Genomic DNA, 23,228 nt, shown 5'->3' with positions numbered 1-23,228 from the left:
ACAAGTGGTGTTAATATGGATGGTAGGAAATGCCCCTTAGGCTAGGAAGCAGATGTCTTAAACTCCTAAACGTTTCCTTTTCCCTTACTCTGCCATAAATATAATTTGCCTTTCTCAAAACAGCATAAACTCCATTTTACCTCCAACTTTCCTGCAGCTTGATGAATGTTCTAAAAAAGCCTTCTTAAACTGTGAGCCAAGTTTCACAGTAGATATTAGAGAAGGTAAGACGGTTGGCGTCTGAGTCCTTCTTTGCTCACTGATACCATGGTGGTATTGCTATGTGTGTGTTGTAAGAATTTGAATGAAGCAGTAACTCCTCAATTTGAAATGACTGGGGAATGAGGTTTTCTATGTATTAACATTTTCCATCTTCCCATTTTAAGAAACAGACTTAACTTAGTGTAAATGTTTTTGGCAATCACAGTAAATATTCCATTTGGAGACCTTTCCAAAGTTTATTTCAGATTTCTCTGACCTTTAAATGGGGTATCTAAATGGATTAAACCTTCCCTTGTAGATGTAGATTCTTAGTTATAAAAGCCACTATTATACTACTGAAACATGGACAAAATATTTTGGATGAAGGGTTTTTTTTTGTTTTTTTTTTTTCTTTTTTCTTTTGTTTTGTTTGAGACGGATTCTTGCTCTGTTGCCCAGGCTGGAGTGCAGTGGCGGTGATCTTGGCGCACTGCAAGCTCCGCCTCCTGGGTTCACGCCTTTCCCCTGCCTCAGGCTCCCGAGTTGCTGGGACTACAGGCGCCCGCCACCACGCCCGGCTAATTTTTTGTGTTTTTAGTAGAGACGGGTTTCATCATGTTAGCAAGGATGGTCTTGATCTCCTGACCTCGTGATCCGCCCGCCTCCGCCTCTCAAAGTGCTGGAATTATGGGAGTGAGCCACCGCGCCCAGCCGGGCCTTTTTGTTTTTCTAAACTAAAGTATATGACTCTGTGTGAGGTACAAGAGTAGGCTTTATGATTGCTGTTTCGCAAACTTTTCCTCTTTGTGCCCATTGCTGAAGTCTGTGTTTGGCACAATTACTGGAAGTCTGATTTATGGATATGATTGATTTTGTAGACAATCCTGATAGCCACAGAGAAAACCATCCAAGAGGATTAGGAGTTATTTTAAGCCATTTAAAGATATTTTTATAATGATATCAGTTTGGAGTTGAACTGTTGAAATTATGGGCTGAAAATAGCTGAAAATAGTTGAAATGCAAGGAATTATATATAATTAGAATCTCCAGTGCTATGATCATCAGACTATTTAAAGAAAGAAAGTGGCACATGCCAATTTCTTCTTTGAAAGAAACGGAGAATTTTATTCTTGGATTATAAACAGATTATCACAAATGATCATTTACTCAGGGCAAGTAGTTTCCTCTGAAATATACCTGCCATAAACTGTAAAGCAATAGTCTATGTATTCTCATTATATCATCAATTTCTGTAAATATCACAATTAGAAGGATTTTCCTTAGAGATTTAACTGGGGTTTTGATTCTTTCCTTTTAAAATACTTCCCAGTAGATTGAAACAATGAGACCTAGGAAGGTGCTAATCTCATTTAGCAGTGCTGCTCAAGAATGGCTGATTAACTGAATTAGAACTGAGGACATAGAGGGACAGGGGCTGGTGGGGGGAGTTCATGAGAGTCTGCACACATCTATTTTGATATTCTGATTTGTGACTGAATAATGGATGACAAGATTTTCTCATCTAATGTGTATATGAAGTTTGTGCATAGCAGTTTGGGAAATAGTATTTGGTTTTAGGATGACCTTGATAAAATATTGAGGCAAAATAAACAAGAATATAGTTAATTGCACTCAGTTTCCAATGATTTAGATCACAATTTTACAACCATGGAGGTGAATTTTATAATTGGCCAAAGTCTATGTAATTCAGCTTACTAAATCAGAAAGTCTTCTACCTCGGGGAGATTTTTTTATTTTACTCTTCCTTTTGTGGACAGTCTTTAGGATACCAAATAATCCGACATGGATTTAGTTTTGATTTAATTATATCTATATGGTTGAAGGTGACAAAACAAGATAATCAGATACCACATAAGTTGACAGTAGCCAGAAGGCATGATCACTGGGACTCCAGAAAAAAAAGTGGAGAGTATTGTGGCATCTCATTTTCACTGCCATATTTCTCTTCCAGACCCAGAAATTCATATTGCTTTCCTTTAACCTCCTTTTAAACTATTATAATAAAATCACTTATTTTAAGACATTAAGTATCATACTCCATTCTGTCAGAATATTCTTTCCACAAGGTTTACATTTCAGGAATCTGAGCCATCAAGTCTGACGATGGGTACTTTTCCCAAAGGGTGGATGTTTTAGGCACTGTGATAAGTTGGTGGGGAGATATTTTTAGGCAGGGGGAAAAGAAGCAAAAAGCATTTCCAGCACTCCTTGTATTTGCCTATGGGCAAGGCTGGCCATGGTAATTGTTTTTATGTTTGGCTTTGGGAAGATGTATTCAGCAGCCTGGAATTATAGCAGTGGGTGGAGACATCAGAAATGATGCTTAGCCTTCATTTCCAAGGTTTAGGAAGGTAGGTGGTTTCATACGTAATTTGTTTTGGCAGAGTCCTTTCTTTTTTTGGCAAAGCCTGCTTCTGAAATCCTTGTGTCTCCGTATTGACGGATTTGGGTTTAGCCTTTGTCCTACAATTATTATAAAGTATCTATTTAACTTCCATAGTTGGGTAGGAATTAAACCTTTTGCTTTCTGTCACAAATGAGTCTTGCAGCATTCTCTTCTCTATTTTCCCACGTCTGAGATACCTTTTCGTTTTTGAGGAAATTTATGGGGTACTAAATGGAACTTCTCATACTATAGGTAACAGCACAGGATATGATCTGGATCTGTTTATTTCTGTATCACTTTGTTCTATTCAAAGTGATAAATATTCTGATATGCTCATTTCTGCTGTCCTATTTACATTCTAAGTTCTGACACCTAAAGCACATGTTAAAAAACAGCTTTGTGTTGTCCGTAATGTTCATTCCAATTTTCAGTTAGGCAGAATTCTGTGAGATTGTATTTTGATTTGATGCTTTTGCAATGAGTGAGCACATACTTCATTGAGGCTTGTTGTGGTCCAGATGGTTGAGATTTGTTTATATAACACAAAGGAGAACTGGAGCTGGAGGAAATTGGCATCTGAAACCAATAAATGCAGATTGCTGTTTGCGTGCTACAGCTTGAAGTATAAATATTTTTGTATGAAACACATTTAAAACTGTGATCTTCACAGTATCCAACACCTGAAAATTACTAGGGTACATTTCTCTTCAGAGCGCTCCCCTGGGTTCATCTTTCGGGATCCAGCTGGGCTGCAGAAGTCATCTTGAGGAAGGTGAGGCTAGGAAGGTTGTCCTTTGAGCAGCCTTGTGTCTGTGCTAAAGACAGATAAGGGTCTGCTGGGTTGGATGTTGGAATGCACTGCTTGCTAAAGGGGAACAGTGAAGCAATGACTATGAAATGTTTAGCCAAATTCAACTGAATAAGGAGAAACCTGAAAGGTGACTTTTTTAAAAAATTATTATACTTTAAGTTCTGGAATACATGTGCAGAACATGCAGGTTTGTTACATAGGTACACACGTGCCATGGTGGTTTGCTGCACCCTTCAACCCGTCACCTACATTAGATATTTCTCTAAAATATGAATTTATTCAATTTATTAATAATTATAACAGCAGCAGCAAATACCTATATAGCATTTGGCATGGTGCCAGGTGCTTTACATGAGTCCTTTACTTGTCATGAGAACCCTATGAGGGTAGTATCTTTCTGTAACTCCACTTCCTGGGTGCATGTCAGGATTGTATTCCCTGGACCCTACTGGCTGTTTCTGCCTTATGTGTAAGCAGAAGTGACTTGTGTCATTTCTAGGCCAAGAATTTAATGTACCAATCCTGAAGAATGTTCCCTTTGCTCTGTTAGGGAAACTGGCATTGTGCCAAGTAGCGCTGGCTTAGGCAGTTTGGGTCCTGGAGTAAGGACAGTGATGATATAGGGTAGAATCCTAGCTAACCTATGATGAACATGTAATGCAACAAGAAAAATAAACAAATAAGAACTTTTGTTGGTTCAGGCCACTGGATTTTGGGGTTTGTTATTAGAGTATAAATTAGTCCATCTAGATTGATATAGTAAGTATCATTATCCCTATTTTTCAGGAGAGGACACTAGAGAGCAGAGACTTTGCCCATGGTCTAAGGTAGTAGTGGCCAAGGCAGGATTCAAATCTAGGCTGCCAGGCTACAGAGTTCATGCTTTTAAACATTATGCACTACTGCCTCCTGATATATAGATATTTATTGAAAGCAGGTATGATATTTGGCTCTGGGGATGCAATGGTAAACAAGATAGGCTTAAATTTAATTTATAATATACCAAGAGAGGTCTATTCAAAATAAGCAAACAAATAATAAACATAATAAATGCTGATGGTGATGCCAAAACAAAAGGACATTTAGCATATTTTCAACTGCATTCATTCCCTTACACACACAGACAGACATACACACATCACACATGAACATACACAGTTTTTTAAAAATAAGGGGGTAATTCTGCCAACCATTAAAGAGTATGTTCTACTAGAATGGGCATGTGGTGAGAGACCTGGCTCTACTGTTCTCTTAGTCTTTGTGTGTCTTGTAGATAGATCATTGCAATGCATTGCAAGTAGCTAGAGTGATTCTAATATTCAAAGATGTACATTTTCATTCAGCATATCCACTAAATCTGAACCAATTTCTTCTTGAGTTCAGCTGACAAAACGCTGAGCTAGTCTAATACTGCAGGCATTATGAGAGCATCCTAAAGGATTTTCAAAGCTAAATCTGATTATTTGTGGTTTTTACTTTATTCTAGAGGAATTTTAACTAGAGGAACTCTCACTATAGTTTGTAGGAGAATGTCGATGTTTACTTTAAACTTTACAACTGCAGGTCCACAATCTCTTGTCTATAGTAGTGAAATCTGAAAATTTGAAAACTGAGACTTTTTTTCACAGTCCATTTTGAGACAAAACATCACTTCATTAAAATCTGACCTGAACTGATAAGAAGATACTTGTAGTGTGACTAGTCAGCTATTTCTCTGTAGAAATATTCCTGCCTTTAATTACTAGGGGCTGCCCCAGACATTGCTGGGACATTACACAATATGAACCCTGTGCCCAGTATTACATATCCAAATCCCCCAATTCAGAATGCCAAACATATCACTCTTCAAGAGTTTCAGACAGTAGGTTGTAGATCTATAAAACATAAAAATGGATCTACATTCCATTTTCAAAAAGAAGAATGAATTCATCATGGAAATCTGAAATGCCATAAAGTGAGCAATTAAATGTATTTTGCCCGTAAGATGCTTATGTCTATTTTCTTAATTTTTAAATAACTTATTTTTAATTGATTAACAAAAATTATATATACATTTATTGGATACAATATGATGTTTTGAAATATGTATGCATTATGTAATGACTAATGAGCTAATTAACATATCCATTACCTCACATACTTATTACTTCTTTGTGGGGAGAATATATAAAATCTACCTTCCTAGTGGTTTTAAAAGTGCAATAGATTATTTTTAACTAAAGTCACCATGTTGTAGAATAGATCTTTTGAACTTATTCCTCCTGTCCAGCTGAAATTTTGTAGCCTTTGTTCAACAACTCCCCAGCCCCTGGTAAGTACCATTCTACTCTTGGTTTCTATGTGTCTGACATTTTTATAATTCACATATAAGTGAGATTATGTAATATTTGTCCTTCTGTACCTGTCTTATTTCACTTAACATACTATCCTTCATTTTCATCCATGTTGTGCAAAGACAGGATTTCCTTCTTGTTTAAGGCTGACTAGTATTTCATATATACCACATTTTCTTTATCTATTCATCTGTTGATGAACACTTAGGTTAAGTCCATATCTTGGCAATTATAAATAATGCTGCAATGAATGATGGAGAGCAGGTATCTCTTCAACACACCAATTTCATTTTATTTAGATATATACCCAGTAGTGGGATTGTTGGATCAAATGGTGGTTCTATTTTTAGTTTTTGAAGGAAACTCCGTACTGTTTTCCATAATAAGTGTACCAATGTAAATTCCCACTAACAATGTGTAATAGTTTCCTTTTCCTGACATCATCACCAACACTTTCACCTTTTTTACATTAGCCATCCTAACAGGTGTGAGGTGATATTTCATTATGGTATTAATTTGCATTTCCCTGATCATTAGTAATGTTGAGCACTTTTAAATATACCTATTGGTCATTTGTATGTCTTCTTTTGAGAAATGTGAATTCAGCTCCTTTGCCTATTTTTAAATCAGGTTATTTGTTTTCTTGCTATTGAGTTGTTTGAGTTCCTTGTGTATATTTGGCTGCTAACTCCTTGTCAGATTTACAAATATTTTCTCTCTTTGCAAATATTTTCTCCATTAATTGTTTCCTTTACTGTGCAACAGCCTTTTAGTTTAATGTAATCCCATTTATTTTTGCTTTTGTTGGCTGTGCTTTTGTGGTCATATCCAAAAAATTATTACCCAGATCAAAGTCAACAATTCTTTTCATACATTTTCTTCTAGTAGTTTTATAGTTTTAAGTCTTATGTAAGTCTATTTCATTTTGAATTTATTTTTGCTTATGGCATGAGCTAAAGTTCTGATTTCATTCTTCTGCATGTGGCTATCCAGTTGTCCCAACATTATTTATTAAAGAGACTGTTTTTCTTCTTTGTGTGTTCTTGGCACCTTTGTGGAAAATCAATTGACTGTAAATGCATGGATTTATTTCTGGGCTTTCTATTCTGTTCCATTGGTCCATGTGGCGGTTTTTATGTTAGTACCATGATGTTTTGATTACTATACCTTGGTAGTATATTTTGAAGTCAGCTTTTTTCTTTTTACTCAAGATCGTTTTGACTATTCAGAGTCCCTTGTGGTTCCATATAAATTTTAGGATTGTTTTTTCTATTTCTGTGAAAAAATGTTATTGGAATTTTGTTAGAGATTGCATTGAATCTATAGATTGCTTTCTGTAGTATGAATGTTTTAATAATAGTAATTCTTCTAGCTACTGAAGATGGAATATCTTTTCATTTATTGTGTCTTCTTCAGATTCCTTCATTATGTTTTATAGTTTTCAGTGTACAGGTCTTTCACTTCCTTGGTTAAATTTATTTCTAAGTATTTGATTTTTCTTAGCTTTTGTAATTCGGTTGGTTGTTTTGATTTCTTTTCCAGGTAGTTCTTTGTTAGTATATAGAAATGTTACAGATTTTTGTATTTTGGTTTTGTATCCTACAACTGTACTGAATTTGTTTATTATCCTAACAGTTGTTTGACGGAGTGTTTAGGGTTTTCTATGTATAAGATCATGTAATCTGCAGATAGGGACAATTTAACCTCTTCCTTTCCAGTTTGGATGCCTTTTATTTCTTTCTCTTGCCTAATTGCTTTGGCTAGAATTTGCAGTATTATGTTGAATAAAAGTGGTAAGAGTGGGCTTCCTTGTCTTGTTCCTAATCTTAGAGGAAAATCTTCCACCTTTTCAATGTTAAGTATGGTGTCAGTTGTGAGTTTGTTATATATGGCCTTTGTTATGTTGAGGTGCATTCCTTTGACAACTAATTTGTTGAGAAATTTTATTATGAAAGAGTGTTGAATTTTGTCAAATGCTTTTTCTGTTTCTATTGAGGTGACCATATGTTTTTTATCCTTCATTCTGTTAATGTTGTGTATCACATTTACAGATTTGCATTTCTTGAATTATTTGTGCTTTTCTGTGATAAATCTCATGTGATTGTGGTGAACAATCATTTTAATGTGCTGTTGAATTTGGTTTACAGGTATTTTGTGGATGCTTTTTGTATTTATGTTCATTAGGGATACTGGTCTATAATTTTCTTGTCTTTGTAGTGTAGTTGTCTGACTTTGGTATCGGGGTAATACTGGCTTTGTAAAATACATTTGGAAGTATTCCTTTTTCAATTTTTTGGGAAAAGTTTGATAATAATTGATTTTAGTTCTTTAGATGTTTGTTAAAATTCAGTAATAAAGTGATTGTGTTCTGGGGTTTTCTTTGGTAGGAGACATTTTATTACTGATTTGATCTTTGTACTTGTTATTGGTCTGTTTATGTTTTCTTTTTCTTCATGATTCAGTCTTGGTAGGTTTTATGTCTCTAGGAATGTATCCATTTCTTCTAAGTTATCCAACTGTTGACATATAATTATTCATAGTAATTTCCTACGATCCTTTGTATTCCTGTGGTATCAGTTCTAATGTCTCCTCTTTCATTTCTGATTTTATGTGAGTCTCTCAGATTTTTTTTTATTAATCTAGCTTAAGGGTTGTTGATTTTGTTTATCTTTTTAAAAGGCCAACTCAGTTTTATCGATCATTTCTACCATTTTTCTAGTCTATTTCATTTATTTTCTGATCTTTATTATTTCCTTTATTCTACTAACTTTGGGCTTAGTTTGTTCTTTTCTTTTTAATTCCTTGTGGTATGATGTTATGTTTTTTGTTTGAAATCTTCTTTTTCGATGTAGGCATGTATTGCTGTAAGTTTTTTTCTTAGATATATTTTGCTGTATCTCATAGTATGCTAGTAGGTTTTAGTATTTTGTGTGTCCATTTGCATTTGTCTCAAGATATTTTTAAATTCTTCTTTGACTTATTGGTTGTTCAGGAGCATCTTGTTAAATTTTTATATATTTGTAAATTTTCTGGAATTCTTTCTGTTATTGTTCTCCAGTTTAATATACCATGGTGGTTTAAAAAAGATATCTGATATGATTTTAATCTTTTAAAATGTGTTAAGACATTTTTGTGGTCTAATATGATTTATCCTGGAGAATATTATGTGTACATTTGAAAAGAATGTATATATATATATATCCTGTTACTATTGGATGGGATCTTTTGTATATGTCTGTTAGGTTTATTTGGTCTAATGTGCAGTTTAAGTCTGATGTTTCCTTACTGATATTCTGTCTGGATTATCTATCCTTTGCTGAAAGTGTAGTATGGAAGTCCTCTACCATTATTGTGTTATAGTCTCTCTCTCTCTCTCTAGATCTATTAATATTTACTTTATATTTTTAGATGCTCCAGTGTTGGGCACATGTGTATTTACAACTGTTATTTCTTAATGAATTAATCATTTTATCTTATATAATGACTTTCTTTGTCTTGTTCTACTTTTTTAATGTAAATTCTATTTTATCTAATATAAATAGCTACCCCTGCTCTCATTTGGTTAGCATTTACATGGAATATCTTTTTCCTTCCCTTCCCTTTTAGTATATATGTGAAGTGTGTCTATTGTAGGCAGTGTATAGTTAGGTCTTTTTTAAAAAGCCCATTCAGCCATTCAGTCATTCTTGTCTTTTGATTGGAAAATTGAATCAATTTACACTCAAAGAAATAATTGATAGGTAAGGATTCATTAGTACAATTTTGTTAATTGTTTTTGGTTGTTTTGTAGATCTGTTGTTCCTTTCTTTCTCTCTTACTGTGAGAGAAATTGTAATTAGATGATTTTCTTTAGTGGTATGCTTTGATTCCTTACTTTTTATGGTTTGTGTATCAACTAAAGGATTTTGCTTTGTGGTTATCATTAGGCTTACATAAAATATCTTATAATTAAAATTGACTTTTTTATGCTGACAATTTGATTACATGAAAAAACTCAATAATTTTGCTCCTCTTTCTGCATTTTATGTTTTTGATGCCACAGTTTACATTGTTTTATATTATATATCCCTTAACAAATTATAGTATCTATCATTATTTTTATAGTTTAGTCTTTGAACCTTCATACAAAAGATATAAGTGGCTTACGTAGAACCATGATAGTAGTGGAATATTTTGAATTTGACTGTATACTGATTTTTACCAAGAAATTTTATACTTTCCTATGCTTGATTGTATTACTAATTAGCATCCTCCTTTTCTTTCAGATTGAAGAAATCCCATTAGCATTTCTTGTAAAATAGGTCTGGTGGTGATAAACTGTCAGCTTTGTTTGTCTGGGAAAGTATTTTTCTCTCCATTTCTGAAGAATAGATTTGCTGGGTCAAGAATTCTTGGTTGGCAGTCCCCCCCCCCCCCCCCCCCCCCCCCAACCCCCACCCCACCCTGCCTCCGTGTTATCACTTTGAATATATTATCCCACTCTCTTCTGGCCTGTAAGGTTTATGTAAAAAAGTCTATTGTTAGCCCTATTGGAACTTCATTACCTGTAATATGCTTTTTTCTTTCTTTCTTTTTTTTCTTGCTTTTAGGATCCTCTTTTTATCTTTGATTTTTGACAGTTTGATTATAATATGTCTTACTGTAATCTCATTTGGGCTGAATCTTAGTGGAGACCTTCCTGTACCTGGATATTTGTATATGTTTCCAGATTTGAAATTTTTCTGCTATGATTTCTTTACCTGAATTTCCTAGCCCTTTATTGTTCTACTCTTACTTTTTAACTCCAATAATTTGAATACTTGCTTATGATGCTGTCTTATAAATCCCATAAGCTTCTTTTATGCATTTTCATTCACTTTAGTATTTTTCATCTGACTATATATTTTCAAATAACCTGTCTTCAAGTTCACAGGCTTTCTTTTGCTTCACCAGTTCTGCTATTGACACCTTCTATTGTATTTTTAACTTTGTTCATTGCATTTTTCAGCTCCAGAATTTTTAAAATAATTCAATCTCTCATATTTTGGTTGCTTATTGTTCTTCTGATTTTGTTAAAATATTTCTCTCTATTTTACTATATTTTTGTGAGGTTTCTTAAAGTAATTATTTTGAATTCTTTGTCAGTTTACAAATCTTTATTTTGAGGGTGGTTATTGGTGCTTTATTTTATTCCTTTGCTGGTGTCATGTTTCCCTGATTGTTTCTAATTCTTGTGACTGTATATTAGTTTATATGCATTTGAAGAAGTAGGGACTTATTCTAGTCTTTTTGGACTGGCTTTGTCTGGGGGAAGTCCTTTACTAGTCAGCTCATCCAGAGATTCTCAACAGCTGGTCTGGCATGGTCCATGGGTGAACTTGCTGCTTAAGTCCTTGGACAGCCTATCCTGGTGCCTGGGTCAGCAGGTGGGCAGGCCTGGTGCTTGAGTCCATAAAGTTAGGCCTGGAGCCTGCATCTACTGAGATAAACCTATTGATTGGGCCTATGGGAGTGTACGTAGGGCCTTTGTCCATAAGGACAGGCCTAGAGCCTGAGTCTATAGAAGCTGGCCTGAAGCCTGGGTTTATAGAGGCTGACCTGGTACAGGGGTGGTCTTTGAGTCTGAGTCTGCAGAGGCTGGCTGGGTGCTAGTATGGACTTGGTTTCTAGGTTCACTGGGACTTTCCTGAAGTCTGAGTCCACAGGGACTGGCTTGGCACTGTAGTAGGCCTGGAGCCTGTGTCAACTGGAGCCTGGGGACACTGGAACTGGCCAAGGGCCTGGGGATGGCCTGTTGCTAGGACAAGTGTGGAACCTGGGACAAGTGTGGAGCCTGGGGGCCGGATATGCAGGTGTTGGCCTGAAGGCTAGGTACATGAGGGGAGGCCTGGGTCTTGGGGTCACAGGTGCTGTCCTGGTACCTGGGTCCACAGGGGTGATCCTGGAGCCTAGCTCTGTGTGGGGAAGCCCAGCAGTGAGGTCTACTAGGATATACCTAGCCCCTGGGTCTGCTGGAGCAGGCCTGGCCCATGAATATGCTGGAGCATGAAGCCGCAGGGACTGGCATGGAAAATGAAGCTGTAGGGGCTGGCTTGGCATTGGGCAGGCTCTTGGAACCTGTCTTTGAGTGTTAGCCTGGTAACTGATGCCAGGGTTACCAACCTGGCAAAGGGGCAGGTCTAAAGCCTGGGACTTTGTGGGCTGACCTGGGGCCTGGGGCCATAGGAGTTTGCCTGGAATCTGAGTCCATGGGTACCAGTACAATTACTAGAGCTGTGAGGGGGCTCATGTCTTTTGGAAATAAAGGATACATTCAAGCTAGGGTGAGCACTGTGTATAAATACTGTCCGTGTAGCCCTCCCCAAGCCAAACTCTGACACTCACTGAGTCTTTCTTTGAATATCTATAGATTAAAGCCTTTGGCCTTGACCTGCTTATGCAGCCCACAACCCTTCATTCTAGCTCCTCACTAATGGTCTGGTCTGGGTCTATAGGAGAGACTCTTAGCCCATGAAACAGATAGTTACTGCTCCATGCAGTTGACTCAGGGAGCTTAAATTGTAAAATATTTTATATCAACTACCCAGACATATTTCCTTTTCTTCATTTACATTTTCTTCTCTAGACCCTGAAGCCCTTCAAGGCAGACGTAATTTATATTTTTGTCTTCTTTGTATTTCTAGTGCCTTGCAAAGGGCCTGACACAGAGTAGGTGCTCAATCAATATTGAATTGAAACTCTTCTTAAACGGTGACCAAATTAAGACACAGAGAGATGAATTTGCCAGAAATCAGCTGATTATTTGGAGAGATAAAAAAGAGTAGAGTGAGGCTTTCTGACTTTTAAGTCCAATTCATTACCCACTGTGCATCACTGTCTGAATTGTACTGTGGAAAGCAGGTTCTAAAAACAAAGTTGGCTGTACATCAGCACAAACTTCCATGTAGAAGAATGTAAGGCAGAAAGAACTCAGGCGATTCAGAAGCAATGCTCAAGCCAAATGTAAATGCACTGAATCCAAATCACTCTTGTAGTTAAGATTTGACATTCATAAAGAAACCTGCTTTATACGTCAATTTATATTTATGTAATGTTCAAAATTTTTAGAGGGGACTGACTCATTTAGTAAGCCAAGTGAATAAAAAATTAGAAGTGTCTTAAGCACATTTATTTTTATAACTACATCGAGGAGAAGAAAAGGGAGATGGGTAAAAAGAGAGTAGCAATAAAAGCAATAAATAAAATACATATTTATATTATTATGTTTATATTATTATAATAAATAAATAAATAAGTTTAAAAAGGTAACAATAAAAGCTAAAATCTGGTGCTTTGGAAGACCCTAGAATACATTAAGGCTGGTTGGAAAATTCATGCCAGGGATCTGTAACAAAGGATAAACATTAAGATAATAATTTATTATGGTTTCAGTATCACTGAATATATGTTGTAAAAATAAAACAGAAGTGAACTATGGGAACTCGAGGGTGGGAAAATGGATCACCAAATATTAGTTTTAGATATGAAAGCAGGTAACAGTTAAATTAGACATAAAATATTTAAGGAACTCTTAGGAGTTTCACTGTTTTTCTTGTGTTGTTCATTCCTTATCGGTAAAAGTGACATTTATAGTTATGTTTGTTGTCTTAAGGAATATTTAAATTATTGAAAGGGCATATCATTGTACTCAGGAGGTTAAATCTGTTTTTGTTTTCTTGTTTTCCCCGAACAGTGACTGAGACCCATGATTAGTTACTGCTAATCACTTGGGGGCACCTGCCAGATGAGAGGCCCAGTGTGGGGCAGATTTGAAAGCTGCTGTAGGACATTTAATGAAACCTTAACCTTTCTTAAAGTGACTAAAATATTCCAGAGGCATATTTAGTGTCTTGCTTCTCCACAGTACTGAGTGACCCCCTAGGGCCCAAGAGCCTGACAAGCTATTCTAAAAGTCCACTTAACTACCTGAAAATAATTGAGACAGTGGAGAGAATTAAACCTGATGGATACAGAGTTGAGAGTATTTGGATTCTGTGCCAAAGAGTGGGTAAACATATATTCTTGATGACACTTGGTGAAAGATGACTGCCACGTTCCATTTAGTCTGGTATGATATTAAAGAGGGACGTGGAGCTTTTTGTTCCCCCTATTTGCAAAAATGGGTACTTGGAACCCATTTCATATGGTTTCCATCAGAGATGCTTCTAGTCTATACAGTGACTGTGAATTATCAAAATGAGCAGAAGCAGTCTTAAGGCATACTGCCTGGGGAAAAGAAGGTGACTTTGTAAAAATAGTGTCTTGCCCTCTAGGCTGATCGAGTGCATGCAACCCTGAACAGGTGCCTTGGTGGCAGTGGGGTGCATAGGCTAGATTTCATCCGCCACTCACTTCCTGGGCCAGGAGCCCCTGCGAAGTACACAAAGACATAACCATCATAGAGGCCATGAAAATTGCAAAGTATTTCAAATTTTAAAAGATATGTAAATTCAAAGGTAACTATTGAGTTCTGTTGTCTAAGAACATTACTTTTTTCAGAGGCAATTTCAGAGCTAGAACCCAGGGGTAAGATGAGCTTTATCATTATTATTTTCTTTAGTCTCAACAGCTGAGGATGTCGTGGGCTTCATCCTGCATGTCTTGACTTCCTTGAATTTAGTCTCAGTTTGGTGGGCATGAAATTCTTGATCGCCTCAGTGAGAACCAAAGAAAGTCAGAGTTTTGATGTCAACTTTAAAACTCCTCCAAGGTAACCATCTCAGCAGGCCTGGCATTTAGCTCAATGGATGAGATCGGTGTGATATAGATGGGCTGAGTGCCAGTTCCATTAATACCCTGTGCTGTTTTCTCTGTGAGAGTGGGGTTATTAGTGTGCTGTGCTGTATAGACTTCCTTATTACCTGTTCATTGATAATTTTATGCTTACAGTGTTCAACCATATGCCCCTGCCCCTTTTAGCAAAATGGGCATGTATAGAAACAGAACATGTATAGTTTATTTTTTTAGTTTTATCAGTTTCTGCTAATGTTCTATTTTACTGGGAATGTTGTATCATATAGCCTGACCATTATTTTAAACATAAATACCACAATCTCATTAGTGTTTTAAGAGAGAGACTTGCTGATCAGGTACATGATAGTTAAGGTTTTTAATCAACCATATTCAAATATCATGCCTCATACTTTGTTCAAAACCTGCCCTTCCTCCAAAAACATTTTTAGCTATTATTAACTCCAAATTATTTAGTATAATGTATTATTTATAGATAGAACGCTCTGTGTCATATGATGGTCTAGTCTTTACATTCCAGCTGGGTGTTTGTAAGTGTCTTAAGGTTGGAAGAGCAACCTCCTCATTCTTAGGGTGTCCCAGATGTTGAATGCAGCTCTCTAGACATGATTTGAGTGTTGGATTCAGAAGCATTTGGGTCCAAATCCTGCCTTGACAATGTGGTAGTTATTTCATCTTTGCCAACTTAAAAATATCTTTGAAACTCAGTTCCATTTTTTATAAAATGGTGTTGACAATACCTTGTTTATTGGCTTGTTATGTGATTAAATGAGATAAAGTAGACAGAGGAGGTAGCCTGATACTAGACCTTCTCGGTAATCATGTTCCCTTCCTCACTCTTCTTCATTCCCCTCCCTACTACCCAGATCTGTGACTGTCTATCTCTGGTTCAAGGAAGGAAGGAGGTTTTCTAATAACCAGGTGTTCTTCTAAAAATATGTAGACCTAGAGAGCACATGTCTATGGAATCTGGAAGGAAGACTTAGGCAGATCCTTGCAGAATTATAACAAAGTTGTGCTTTTATATCATAGCCTTGAATTTTAAGGAAGGTTAATCTCTGTTTCCACATGGAAACTGTTTCTTCAATTGTTTTAGGACACTTTTTGTTCACTGTTTCCCATATAAGGTTCACGTGATACTTTTCTTTTAGAACTAGTTCCAGGAAGAGTTCGTTTACTCTGGGGAACTGGTATTTTTTTCTCACTAGGAGGATTATGTGATTTATGTGTTTTTCTTTTTCTCTGGCTTCTGGGAAACTCAAATTAAAAATTAGTATTCAGTCATAGCAACTCTCTTTTTTTCTTATTTATCCTGATATTTTATTTCTTATATATTAACCTAATTATGTATATATGTCATAGAAGATATTTTTCTGAATTAACTCTTCAAACTTTGTTCACATTTTAATGAATACTTGAACAATCATCTTTTAACATGTAAAGATGTCCAGTGATCATTAAGGATGTATTTTGCAGATGTTTTAAGTTCCATTGTGAATAGAAAAAAATTCACCTAAGTGAATATGATATTTTTAGAGTAACAGGCACACAAATTTTTTTTTTTTTTTTTTTTTTTGCTGTGACTCATATGGTTTAGAAAAATAGTTTTTAAACCTCTTCAAGGAAAAGAATGTAACTTGGCAATCACAATTGACAATAACATCTTCCAGGAACACGTGCCATCTAGGTCCACATGGTTTTAGAAAAGCACTGGGTAATTTAACTGTCTTTAAGTTTTACTCTTAAATGTGATCATTATTCTAATATTGATTCGTGAAGAAATGAACCCTTATAAACCATTTGAGGATATGCGTATTCAAGTTTGTCCTCATCATAAATCAGTCTGATTTTGAACTCTAAAGGCTTAGAGACACATTATTTCATGGGAAGATGCTGTAGTTTCAATGCCTGATGCTTGAGAGTTTTATTCTTTCCCTCAGATGATTTTTTGTTGATATTATGATCTGTCGAGTTGTAGAACTCGGAACAGAAGTCCACTTAAAACTTACCATTGTGCAGCTTAAGTTCAAGTCTTTGCAAGGGGCACACGAGAGGAAGGTTGTTTTACTCTTCAACTAGCCTCTTTAGAAATTTTCAGGGAATGAGTCTTCAGTGTCATAAATGTGGCAGTGATAATCAGATTACACATGCTTTTTATACGTAGACTTGTTCTAAATATGGGAGTAGGGAGGGTAGGAACATGATAATTTAGAAAGAGGAGGAGAAAGTGAGTATACATTTGGTTACCTAGTCCTACCTTTGCCCAGCCTCCTTGACAACCAGGTTTTCAACTCCAGTGGGGTTGTCTTTCCCCCACAAACATCTCTGAGTTCACATATCTAAGTATGGTCCCTTTCAAAGCGATTCCTCTTTAGGCACCACTCCCTGATCGCTCATTTTTTGCGATATCCTGAGTGGTACAAAATGTATGTATTTAGAGTGGATTTAAATTGGTGGAAGCAAGTCATTTAGAGTTAACTATGGTGACTCATGTGAGTAACCAACCCAGGTAAAAATAATTTCTGTTTAAACACAACATGCACATGAACCATAATAAGAAATAGCTACAAAACACCAGGAATGATTTCCTTTTGGAATTTTTGAACTGATATTTGGGAATTTCAGAAATGCACAATGAAAACATTGCTGCAACAAGTTCACCTTTTTGAATAAGAAAGACTCAGTTGCACATGTAAAATTTAGTGTATTACATCAGGTACATTTTAAAATTATACTTCATAATGCATCCAGCCTTGACTCTCAGACCCCATGTTTCTTGCTGAACAGAGCAAGCCTTAAGAACAAAGAAATGGGCTCCATAGTGTGAGGAACATCCTGTCTCCAAGTATCTCCTACAGTGGTCTAGAGTCTTTTGACACCTAAAGGCTGTTTTCTGATTAAGAATCTTCTTTTTAATGAACATAACCCTGAAAGATATTATATTCTAAGATATATCTAAGATATGTCCTAAGATGCTCTAAGATATACAATATAAGTACCCAGGGAAGAGCAGTGACTTACAAATACACTAACAAAGCGAAAGAGTACTGCAGGTATCAGTCAATCAGCCATCAATTATTTAATAATTATTGAAACTGTACCGCGTCCCAAGTATTGCTCTTGGCACTGGGAGTACAAAGATGAATGAAATGCAAGCCCTCATGAAGCTTCATGTTTACTGAGATCTGAAAAGTATAGTACAAGTTAGGTGAAGTGAGAGATGGAGGCAGAAGGAGTGTATTATAAGAGCTCAGGGCATGGGCATTAAGAGGGAAGAGGGAAGCCTCTGGAATATTTTTTCTATATTTTATATATAGAGCAAGGAGGCAGCTCAGTGTATCCTGGCAGCTGCTTCCCTCATGGTGAGCAGGACATTGTTCAGCTCCCCTCACCCCCGCTTGGCATGGCTATGTGTCTCCACCCTTTTCTTGGTGAACCTGACAGTCCTCTTGTCCTTGGAAACCTTGAGCTCCATGATCTGTCACTCCTATGGGGTGAAGCTGCACACTCCTTGGATCATCTCCCGCTTGAACTCTGAGTGCTTGGTGAGGTGCCTGCGGTGGCAGCTGTGCCTTGGCTTACTCATGCTCTTGGTCACCTTGTAGCCCTTTTGAGTCCTATGGCCACGGGATAGCATGGAGCCATGGCTGCCATGCTTCGGTGGCTGCTGTCACAGAGACAGAGTCTCACTGTGTCACCCAGGCTGGAGTGCAGTGGTGCCATCTTGGCTCACTGCAAGCTCCACCTCCCAAGTTCACGCCATTCTTCTGCCTCAGCCTCCCTAGTAGTTGGGACTACAGGCACCCGCCACCATGCCTGGCTAATTTTTTGTATTTTTTTAGTAGAGATGGGATTTCATCGTGTTGGCCAGGATGGTCTTGATCTCCTGACCTCGTGATCCACCCGCCTCGGCCTCCCAAAGTGCTGGGATTACAGGCGTGAGTCAGAAATGTTTTTATTCTTTGTTTTAAGCTACACCTTGCACCTGTACAAGAGTCTCCAAATGGACCCATCCCATGCCATAAAATGTGCTGGCTGTCAGGACTTTTCAGGCCCTCCTCTTGTGTAATCAGCATTGTTGTCCTGTCACACAGGACCTTTTTTGAAAGGATGACTGATGAGTGGGGGTGACAGGGAAAGAGTGGACTTTGACTCTGGGCAGGGCTGCTTCTCCAAGTAAACCCAGCCACAGTGACAGGTGAGGTGGGGAAGAAGCATTTTATTTGTGACCCATGTGTCCTAATTTTCTCCTTAGTGTGTGCAAGTTTTGCTTTCCTTGGAAGGTGAGCTGTGAGCTTGCTTATTTTAAAAATTGCAACCTGTGAGGAGAGAGGGTGTTCTTTGACAACATTACATCATTGAAGCCTCTAGGTGTTGAGTCATCATTATTTTTAGGCAGCTCCATGCTTTTTTTGGTTGTTCTAAGAATAGCCCCTGTGTCTGGACTCTACAGAAAGTCACCACAGTAAAGATTCTGTCACCACTCAGCAGTTGGGATAGGATGCCTTCTTAATTCTCAAGCTCAAGGCATACTTTTTAGAATTTTACTTGCAAACATCTGCCTTTTTAGGTTTTTCCTGACACGATTGACTTTGTCAGAAGCTGTCACTTGAAATTGCTCAACCCTTTTTCAAAAGTACTTATAGCTGGAAACAGCTATAACAACAACAAAGTTTCAAGTCCTCCCCAATAAAAGCTTCCATATTATCTGCACTCAATGTCCATTTGGTTTGTGAACACCTTAGTCAGTGACTTTACCCAATTTTTAAACATTTCAAGACATATTTTCATGCCTTGCATTTTATAAATTAAGCGACTATAGATCCCTTATGTTAGGATATGGGGTGGTAGTGATGCTCTTGGAATTTATGCAGGATCTGCTAAAAGCAGCCAAAACACATGTTATTATACCCTGTTAAACTAAATAAGCATCTAAACTGTAAACTGTATTGGAACTTGATGACAAGGCATTAAAAAGGATTGGGCAAGCCCAGAAATGGAACATCGTGGGTCAATGCAGAGGCTGGTTTTCCTATTGCCTGTTCAGGGCATACACCCAAATAGGATCAATTTATTTTATGTGGCACTTTCACGTCCACAAGAGTACTAATGGCTTCTGAGTATAACCAAATACTTTTCCAATTGCAGCATAAATGTAAGCATCTGCTTGGAACAAAATGAGGCAGTTGTTTAATATTATAGTACATCTTTTGTGTCTGGAGATGACAGAGAACAGTCACAGAATCTGTGTCTACATGTGACAGAAGACATTGGTGCCTGCTGGGAAGACTGAACTTTCTTTTGAGTTACTGGTGTACTCTGGAGGGGTTGGTTCTGTTTTTATTATCTAAGAACTCAAGCCTCATCCCTACATGGATCATTCTGTCTCTAATTAGGGAAATGATGTAGCAGAGTGATTGAGAGAGAGAGCGCCGTAGCATCTATCAGTCTAAGTCCAAAACCAAATTCCACTGTTTATTAGTTGTGTGACCATAGGCAGTTTATTTAACCTTTCTAAACATCACTTTCCTCACCTGTAAAACAGCACCAAGTAACAGTATTTACCTCATAGGGTTCCTGTGAGGATATAAGTGATATAGTCCATGGTGCCTTGATCATAGTTAACTGTAACTAACTGTAACTAGCAATAATAATAGTTTCTGCCCATCAGTCTGATCTATATCTTGCATCATTTAAAATTCATGGGACTCTGGGCCCAGCGCAGTGGCTCATGCTGGTAATCCCAGCAGTTTGGGAGGCCGAGGTGGGTGGATCACCTGAGGTGAGGAGTTCGAAACCAGCCTGACCAACATGGGGAAACCCTGTTTCTACTAAAATTACAAAAAAATTAGCCGGGCATGCTGGCACGCACCTGTAATCCCAGCTACTTGGGAGGCTGAGGCAGGAGAATTGCTTGAACCCAGGAGGTAGAGGTTGCAGTGAGCCAAGATTGAACCACCGCACTCCAGCCTGGGCAACAAGAGCAAAACTCCATCTCAAAAAAAACCCCCAAAAAACCTCATGGGACTCTTGCTTCCCTTGCCTGTGGTTGCTGCACAACACACCGAAGAGCAACTTTCGTCAACTCGCATTGTCTCACTACCATCAGAAGAACTTCTAAATCAAGATGGGGGAGCAGTAAGCCAGATGAGTACCTTCTGAAATCTGAACACATATGTTTATTCACAAGAACCAGCCCAGAAGAAAGTGCATTTGCTATCTCCCCTGCAAATAGAGTCTTGAACAGCTACACATCTCCTTACTGTACCAATAAATTGCCAGTCTTTTGTCTTCATATCTCCAGTGCTAACTAGAAAGTTCCATTTTCCTTTATGTTGATTGTACAGTTAGAAAGACTAGATGCAGTCACTTGGCAATTCCATTCATATGCCTCCATGTGAAGCCTGATAAGTGTTGGACGTGTAGTCGGTACAGCATCTTTAGAAGTTTTCTGAAAAGACAAGTCAGTTTTGCCTTCCTATTTTGCTTTCCATTCTATCATTGCATCATTTCCTAAAGAAAACTGGATTGGTTGACCAAGCCTTCTTTGTGAGTAATTAAATGCATTTCAAATTTTAATTTCAGGAAACAAAAGCCTACTGAATAGAAGATACATTCCTCTGCGGGTGTTTCATTCTTGCTAATGGCAAATTTTGAGTATGCGTTAATTGTGATTGGCAATTTAAGCAGGTCCAATTACTTTAGAAGGAATTAACATTTACATTAGAAAGAGAAGGTAAATGAGAACAGAGCCCTTTAAAATCTGAATATGATTTTTTAAATATATTCATTAAGTACTTTGAGAATTTTACTTGGAAGACTTCACTTAATCCAAGCACATTTTTTTTCTGAAGAAAATAGCGCAGGAAACATCATAGCAAAATGGCCACATGAAAAGTGACAGTTCTCTGGAAGAGAAACATGATTATAAAGAGAATTTGAATTCATATGAATGACTTTATTACGCTTAATGTTTTATATGATTAAAGGAGTTATTTCAAAAAATAATTCTTTAGGAAATCCTATGTAATCAGTGTAGACAGAATGATAGCCAATAGCATACATGGTAACCTTAAAAATCTCTTTTGGCACAGGTTGTCATTTGTGTAATACTAATTATTGCTGGGCACAAAGTGAGAGGATTTATATTCCAATCTATATAGAAATGTCATCATGAATAAATAATGCATTGCAACAACATATTTAATTGTCAGAGACTTTGTTGCCAGAAATATAACTAATATGGGAGGCGCACAACTTCTCATGGCACAATCTCATTCAGGGTTTCTCCACTTCAGAATTACTGATGTTTCAGACTGATAATTCTTTGTGTGGAGGCTGCCCTATGCCATGTAGGATGTTTAGTAGCATCCCTGGCCTCTACCCACTGGCTGACAGTATGCCGTTCCCCATTATGAGTACCCAAAATGTCCCCAGACATTGCCAGATGTCCCCTGGGGGGCAAAATCACCTTGCTTGAGAATCACTGGCCCAGTTTATGGTTTGAAACTACAGATGAGAGGAGTTGCCTGGGCATTTCTCAATAATCTGTTCTAGGACCTCATCTTACTAGATGGGAATCTCCTGGGGTGGGTCTCTAGAAGCAGCATGAAGAAAAGCAAGTTATAATCCCATTCTCTACATCTCAGTCTGAGTTCTTTTCTTTCCTCCATTCTAAATGAGGAGGCTGCAGTTCTTCAAGTCCTCTCTTTATGAGCTGCTTTGGGGCAGTCTCTGCTTAGTGACATGGAGGCTCCCATAAGCAGCCCTCCAAATATTTCTTCCTCATTCCCAAAAAACTGTCTTGTAAGGTCTCCCCAGAGTGTTTCTGCGTCGGCCCCAGGAGACCTGTCCCTGAGCCGGCTTCACAGACACCTCTCCCTCAGCTGCCACCATTACTGCACCCAGTCTCAGGACACCAGAAATTGTGGGATTCAGACCAAGGAAAAGTTTTGTTTTGAGAGAATTAGTTCATGGAGTTACCATTGGATCAGGTACCCAGATGGTTAGGCTCAGCACTTTTATCACTGTAGTAATATTCAGTGTCCCAGGAAAAGCAACTATCTTTGTGAGGCACATAGTGTGAATGGGACCTAAAGCAAGGTGACACAGGGATACTGGGTAATCAGCACATTGGTCAGAGGGAGTAAATTTTAAAGTACCAATGATAAATTAATTACCATATCAAATCACATGAAAGTCTTGTGACAGGTTTGTATAGGTAGTCTGTGTTATTGGTGCCATTTTATGGTTATACCCAGTAATATGCTGAAGTGGGCACTTACCCACACCACCAATTATGTGCAGAGTTTACCAACATGGATTAAATTGGCCATGGGAGTACTGACAACATGGAAATGAACAAACTATAAATCAGGCTTATTTGTTTACCTAGAGGATTAGTTTCCTATTGCTTTTATAGCAATTTACCACAGGCTTAGTGTTTGAAAGCAATTGAAATGTATTATCTTAGAGTTCTGAAGGTCAGAAGTCCTAAAATCTAGGTGTCAGCAGTCATGTATTCCTTCTGGAGGCTCTTGGGAAGAATCCATTTCCTTGTCTTTCCAGCTTCTAGAGGTTGCCTGCATTCCTTGACTTGTAGCATTCCTTGACTTGTAGCCCCTTCCTCCAACTTCAAAGCCAACACTGTAAATCTTAATCTTTCACTACCCCTCTCTTTGACTTCTACTTCCAACAGCACACCTCC

The 23,228-nt window shown here is 37.5% G+C and overlaps 1 protein-coding gene across 2 annotated transcripts in view; it reads left to right on the top strand.

Annotated features, from left to right (window-relative positions):
- RCAN2 (regulator of calcineurin 2) overlaps window positions 1–23,228 on the top strand; it is a 478,595-nt gene that overhangs the window by 260,363 nt on the left and 195,004 nt on the right. The gene's annotated exons all lie outside the window — the stretch shown is intronic.

Source organism: Macaca thibetana, chromosome 4, assembly GCF_024542745.1.
Source record: "Macaca thibetana thibetana isolate TM-01 chromosome 4, ASM2454274v1, whole genome shotgun sequence".
NCBI classification, from domain to species: Eukaryota; Metazoa; Chordata; class Mammalia; order Primates; family Cercopithecidae; genus Macaca; species Macaca thibetana.
Note: the sequence above shows the minus strand (reverse complement) of the source record. Positions and strands in the feature narration are given on the sequence as shown.